The sequence below is a fragment of the Rattus norvegicus genome, chromosome 13, assembly GCF_036323735.1.
Source record: "Rattus norvegicus strain BN/NHsdMcwi chromosome 13, GRCr8, whole genome shotgun sequence".
Classification (NCBI taxonomy): Eukaryota; Metazoa; Chordata; class Mammalia; order Rodentia; family Muridae; genus Rattus; species Rattus norvegicus.
The window spans coordinates 32,779,331-32,786,224 of NC_086031.1; positions in this window are offsets into that span (position 1 = coordinate 32,779,331).

Here is a 6,894-nt window from a genome sequence, read left to right on the forward strand (position 1 = left end):
CATAGCCGTTGAACACAGAGAAGCCCTGTCTCCGGAAAAAGAGGTCTGGGGGGCATTCATTGCTATATTTGTGGGTATATGACTGTCCCACAGGTGCATGTGTATGTGAATGTCACACAGGTGTATGTGTATGTGAATGTTCCACAGGTGCATGTGTATGTGAATGTTCCACAGGTGCATGTGTATGTGAATGTCCCACAGGTGCATGTGTATGTGAATGTCCCACAGGTGCATGTGTATGTGAATGTCCCACTGGTGCATGTGTATGTGAATGTCACACAGGTGCATGTGTATGTGAATGTCCCACAGGTGCATGTGTATGTGAATGTCCAACAGGTGCATGTGTATGTGAATGTCCCACAGGTGCATGTGTATGTGAATGTCACACAGGTGTATGTGTATGTGAATGTTCCACAGGTGCATGTGTATGTGAATGTCCACAGGTGTATGTGTATGTGAATGTCCCACAGGTGCATGTGTATGTGAATGTCCCACAGGTGCATGTGTATGCGAATGTCCCACAGGTGCATGTGCTTGTCAATGTCTCACAGGTGCATGTGTATGTGAATGTTCCACAGGTGCATGTGCATGTGCCTGTCTGTGCAGGCCTTGGGTGTAGTTCCTGGGAACACTTTTTTTTTTTAAAAGGAAAGGTCTCATTGTTCTGGTGCTCACTGAGTAGACTGGCTGGCTGGCTAGTGAGCCCAGGGATTCTGCCTGTCTCTGCCCCCTGGTGTTGGATCACAAGCACAGGCCTCTGCATCCAGCTTTTAAGCAAGAGCTCTGGGCATCTAACAGGTCTTCAAGTTGTGTGGCAAGCACTTTATCGAGTGAGCCGTCTTCCTCAACCCCCAGTACCATATTTTTGATGGATTGATTGACTCACTCATTCAGCATGTATTTTTTGAGTGTCAACTTTGTCCCCTTGAGACACTGGTGCACAGGCAATCCTGTCCCCTCCCTGCTGGAGGTGACATGTAGTCTGGCAGTGGCTCGCACAAATTAATAGCTATGTATTGAGCTAAGTTCCTGAATACCCTGGAGATGGGTGGAGGGAGCTGAAAATGGGGGTGACGGGCCTGCGGCTGCAGGGACTGGTGAGGCTCCAATAGGGGTTCTGGGGCCCACAGACAGGCGCAAGGATACAACCAAAGCATGGATGCGGTGCCCAGAACCTGAGAGGGGCACAGACTGACTCTGCTACAGCTTAGTGAGACCGAGGTACCCTGGCTTCTTCTCCGAGGCTCTTTGTTGCACCCCAGGCAGCAGGCAATCCATACAGCTGTGTGGTTTAGGTTGGAGAACTAGAGATCTATAACACAATGGCTGTCTTTTCTAATATGTCCAATAAGGCTCCTTCTCAGACACTGCTGAGGACAGACTAATTTTATTTCTGCTCCTCCCAGTGGGGGAGGAGAGTCCATGGCTGGCCCGGTCCACTGCTGGTGGACACTAGGGTGTCCTCGAGTGGTCAGGTGGAGGTCCTTCCTGGCCACACTTTGCCCATTGGCTTGCCTGCCTTCCTCTTGAGCTCTCATTGGCTCATGCTGACCTCTCTCAGTGTCTGACAGCACCATCTGCTGTCCAGCAGGTGGGAGCAGTGGCAGAGGAGAGGGCCTGAAAGGAGTCTGAAGTACTCAAGAGGACAGGTGTCTAGTGGGAGCTACCAGCGTGCACCCCAGTCTTCTGGTTATTTCCTCATATCCAAAGAGGACCCCGCAAAGCAGATGCCATCATCCGCCAGCTACAGATACAGTTACAGGTGAAAATGTTAAGGGCTTGCAGTAGAGGTGCCGTGTGAAGGTCTCGGCGTTGCATCATCCTGGTCACAACTTGGGGGTTGTGGGAAAATCTTAGGGATTAGATAGATGGATGCCAACAGCCACTATGTCCTGAGGAACAACTCAGCTAGATCAGGAAGGAATTTCAGATATGGTGGCTGACACTGTCAACTGAAGAGGATCCAGAATCACCTAGTAAAACAGACCTTTCAGGGCTGGGGATTTAGCTCAGTGGTAGAGCGCTTACCTAGGAAGCGCAAGGCCCTGGGTTCGGTCCCGAGCTCCGAAAAAAAGAACCAAAAAAAAAAAAAAAACAAAACAAAACAAAAAAAAAACAGACCTTTCGCATGTCTATGAGGGAGATTCTAGATTAGGTTAATTAAGGTGGAAAGTCTCTCCTATAGGTGGGTGGCAGCATCCCGTGAGCTGCAGTCCTGGACTGAAGGTTCTCCTTCAGATACCCGCATTCATGTCTCTTTACTCCCTGCCTGTGGATGCAATGTTCCAGCTGCCTCTCGCTCCTGCCACCATGTCTTCCCTACCATGACGGGCTGTACCCTCAATCTGTGGGCCAGAGTCAACCTTCCTTCAGTTGTCCTTTGCCAGGTATTTCATCACAGCAAGGAGAAAAGAAAATAACTGACACACCAGGAAGATGGCGCTCTCCTGATCTTTGAAGTTGAGTGGTATTTTAGAATGCCTTAGGAACAAAATGGAACCAGCATAGTTACTAGTATGAGTTCCATCGGTCACTTTGTGGCTCAGTGAGACAGTCATCACTTACCTTGGCACACATATTCTTTCTGCATAGCATCTTTCATTACTTAGTTTGTATTTCTAATTATAATCTTAACTCTGCAATGCAGCTAGACTTGGAGGGAATAAGAACAACATGAAACCGAAAACTTGCAGCAAGACTGGATGTATGTTAAGAGAGTTTGGGGGGCTCTCCTGAGGCGGACGCTAGGTCCTCTGCTTAGATGCACACCCATCAATGCGTTAGCTCTGCCCACAGTCACCAATGGTGATCTTGAGGTGTCTGGACCCAAGGCATTGCATGGCTTCCACCACACCCTCCCAAAGATTGTGTGCTTGTCAGAGCACCCAGGTAGCATCGATGAAACACTGGGAACCATTTGTGCTTGATCCAGCTCTTGCCATGGATAAGATACCAGGAACTGTACACTCAGGATCAAGTGTTCATCCTCTCTCCCCTTAGACATATTTGCCACCAGTGTCAGAGACCAAGGACTTGGAAAGAACCTAGTGGGGTTGACCGTGACTGACAGCAAGGCAATGTGGGGACAGTGGCACCTTCTGTGGTTTGTGGTCTGGGTTCAGCAGTTAAGAGAGCTTATTTCTTTTTGAGAGACCCAGCCTCTGGTTCCAGAACCTACAACAGGTAGTTCATAGCTGCTAGGAACTCCGGGTCTAGGGGCTCTAACAGCCTCCTCTGGTCTCTGTGGCCCTTGCATACATGTGTCATACATAAACACACGTATAACATTTTATATTTGAAAGTCTTTCCCTTTGTGGTGTCCATTATCACAGAATGGAAAGAACTCAGTAAAGTTATCAGCACACTGGTTTGGCAGAGGGGATGTTCAAGACCAGTGAAAGCCAACCAGGACAACATTTGTATTGTGTCCTGCCTTTGGGATCTTGGGCATCTAATTCTCACATAGGTGCTAGGAGGGAGGTGTTGTGCACCATGTCTCAGAGGAACTTTCAAAGGTGGAGCTTGTGTCACATCCTTGAAAGTCCCATACTGGCTTAAGAGGAAGCTCAGGGTGTAGAGAAGGCTCAGTTGGTCCAGTGATTGCCTTGTAAACCTGAGGATCTGAGCTTGATTTCCATGTAAAAAAATAAAGTGGAGGTGGTACCTCGTGCCTGGAATCCCAGTGCTGGGAAGGTAGAGATGGACAGGCCTTTGGGGCTCACTGGTGACCAGCCCAGCCTACTCCATCTCTCCAGGGCAGTGAGAGATCATACCTCAAAAAGAAGGTGGACACAGCTGAGGAACGTCACCTGAGGCTACCCTCTGTCTTCTACACACACACACACACACACACACACACACACACACACACATACACACACACACACACACACACACATACACACACACACACACACACACACACACACACACACACAGATTCTATATGAGTAACCAACCAGTCAGGCAGAAGCAGGAGTTACTGAATATGCAATTTATCATCACCATCATCATCGTCGTCGTCATCATCATCATCATCATCCTCATCATCATCGTCGTCGTCGTCATCATCATCATCATCATTAAATCTTGGGAGAATTGAGGGAGAGTCCTGCAACTTCCTTTGTAGACTAGACCGGCCTTGAACTCATAGAGTTCTACCTCTGTCTCCCAAGCTCTGGGATTAAAGATGTGTGCCATCATGCCTGGCCTCAAACACTACTCTAGGTACTGTCTAGATGGCTGCTCTCTTGAAGAATATTTAATAAATGAATTTTAATTAAAATTTGTATTGTATTTGTTTTATGTGTGAAAACACATGCTACAGCCTATATGTGGAGGCCAGAGGACAACTTGATGAAGTTGATTATCTACACACACACACACACACACACACACACACACACACACACTCACACACACATGGAAAAAACCTCCGGGGATCGAACTCAGGTCATCAGGCATAGTGGTCCATGGCTCTACCTGCTGAGACATCTTGCTGGCCCAATCTGTAAGCTTTAAAAAAAAAAAGTGGCCAATGAGAAAGCTGTGGAAGATGACCTTGAGGTTTAATGCTGGAACACACATGAATTTCCTCCTCCTACTGTCCCCAGTGGCTGGGCACCACCATGATATGTGCTCTGTTGGGTTAACTATTGAACCATGGGAATCTTTCAATTCAATTATTCCTGTGTGGGAGAGAGTTAATTCCAGGGCATGATTAAGAAAGGGAAACTCTCTGGAAATTCCTTGAGCATTATTCATGTACCTTGCCACCTGCCAAATTGTCCCATTGTCTTGATATATTCACAACTTTTTTTTTCCTGCCTCCCGCATAGGACGGTCTCATGACGGACTGGCAGGAAGAATGAAGCAGATAAACAGGTTTCATGTCAGTACAGAATACAGTCGGCTGCAACAGTTCTCTCTTGCTCTGTCACAGAATTAAAAAAAAAAACACACCTGGATAATCGACCTCAAAGATATTCTAGGGTGGGGTATTAAAAAAAAAAGATATTCTAAAGATAGCCAAGGGGCTGGAGAGATGGCTCTGTGGAGGAGAGGGAAAGAATCACCCTCTGAGGCCCAACCCCTAGATCTCAAGTTAAAGGCCAGGCACGCGCTTGTGATCCTAGAACTGAGGAGGGAGGCAGAGACTGACTGAGGAAGACAATGTACGTCAGCTGGTAGCTTTCATTCGTCTATTCTCTCTCTCTCTCTCTCTCTCTCTCTCTCTCTCTCTCTCAAAAGGAATCATATGTGTAGGTGAGTTTGAGTCCAGCCTGGTCTACTCTGTGAGTTCCTGGACAGTTAGGACTACTTAGTGAAACCCTGTCTCAAAACAAAATAAAAAACAAACAAACAAACAAACAAACAAACAAGTACAAAATGAAAACATTAGGGTAGGCACATGGCCATAAACCAATTTTAAGTTTCTTTCTTATCATTTAGAAAATGATAAAGGCACTGACTAAGAAACCCCCAAAAACTCAATACTAGCGCTGTCAGTCAGCGATCACACTAACAGCCAACAGAGGCAATCAGAAGTTTAACAAAAGAGCTAAGAAGGACGCGCACACAGGTACTCAGGGATGAAGGGAAGAGTAAACGTTTAAGGAGTGTGTGTGGTAAGGGGTTAATGCAGGGGCTACTGAGATGGCCCAGTGAGAAAGTGCCCACCACATAAGCACGATGCCCTGAGTCTGGATCCCCAGTGCCCATGTCAAAAGCCAGATATGGTGGTACACATATGTCATACCAGCACTGGGGGACAGGGACAGAGAGAGGAGGATCCCTGAACCACTGTTGTGGTCTCGTCAAATTCAGGGAGAGACACTGTCTCAAAACAGAATGTGGAAAGCAACTGAGGAAGATATCTACGTTGTCACGGAGCCAACACACTTGCAAACTCATGCACACATACCCGTGTGTGCATATCCACGAAGATGTATACCATCCACACATACGCATAGATATGTATGCATGGAACAGAACACCAACAACCAAAAGAACTGGGATACACTTAAAGAAAAGAGGGAACAAGATGGTTATATTTAAACTCCCCTAATGTTCCTATTAAAAGTTTGAAGGCTGAAGGTGGAGGCTGCTGCTAAAGTCCATACAGACCCACGGGAGACCACTGGTCCAATCTCCAGATCAAAAAGACAGAAGCTTTCAAGGTTGGACATAAAAGGGTAAAAATTTCATGCAGCTTATGAAACATAGTTTTTAAATTCAAGAAAAAGAAAAGTAGAAAGTGAACAACCAAACCAAACCAAACCAAACCAAACCAAACCAGTGTACCATGATGACGCTAGCCAGGTTTGACTCTCACCACGACATAGTATATTCCTGCATTAGTTCCTTTTCTGTTGCCCCAATAAAACATCTGGAGGACACCAGTTTAGGTGGGAAAGAGTTTATTTTGACTTACAGTTCCTGAGGGATAGAGTCCTTCACAGCAAAGAAGATATCTCAACAGGCAGAGAAGGCCTGGCAACAGGAACAGGAAGTAGCAACAGGAACAGGAAGTAGCAACAGGAACAGGACGCTGGCTCCTCGCGTTGCATCACAGGCAGGAAGCAGAGAGTGAACAGGAAGTGGAACAAAGCTATGAAATCTCAAATCCCACTCCGTGAGATGTACTCCCTCCCACCAGACTCCATCTCTCAAAGTTTCTACTCCTTCTGCAAACAGCACCGATTAGGGGACTAAGTGTTCAAATACAGGAGCCTTTGAAAGGCATTTTATATTCAAACCACAACTTGAGAGACAGCTATGGTAATGGAGATGTAACGGCACGTCTTGACAGTGTAAGGACTATATCCATGAGAAGAGGGCAATTGTAAACCTGTACACCCCTACTAACGCAGGCCAGCCATACTTAAAGCAGAA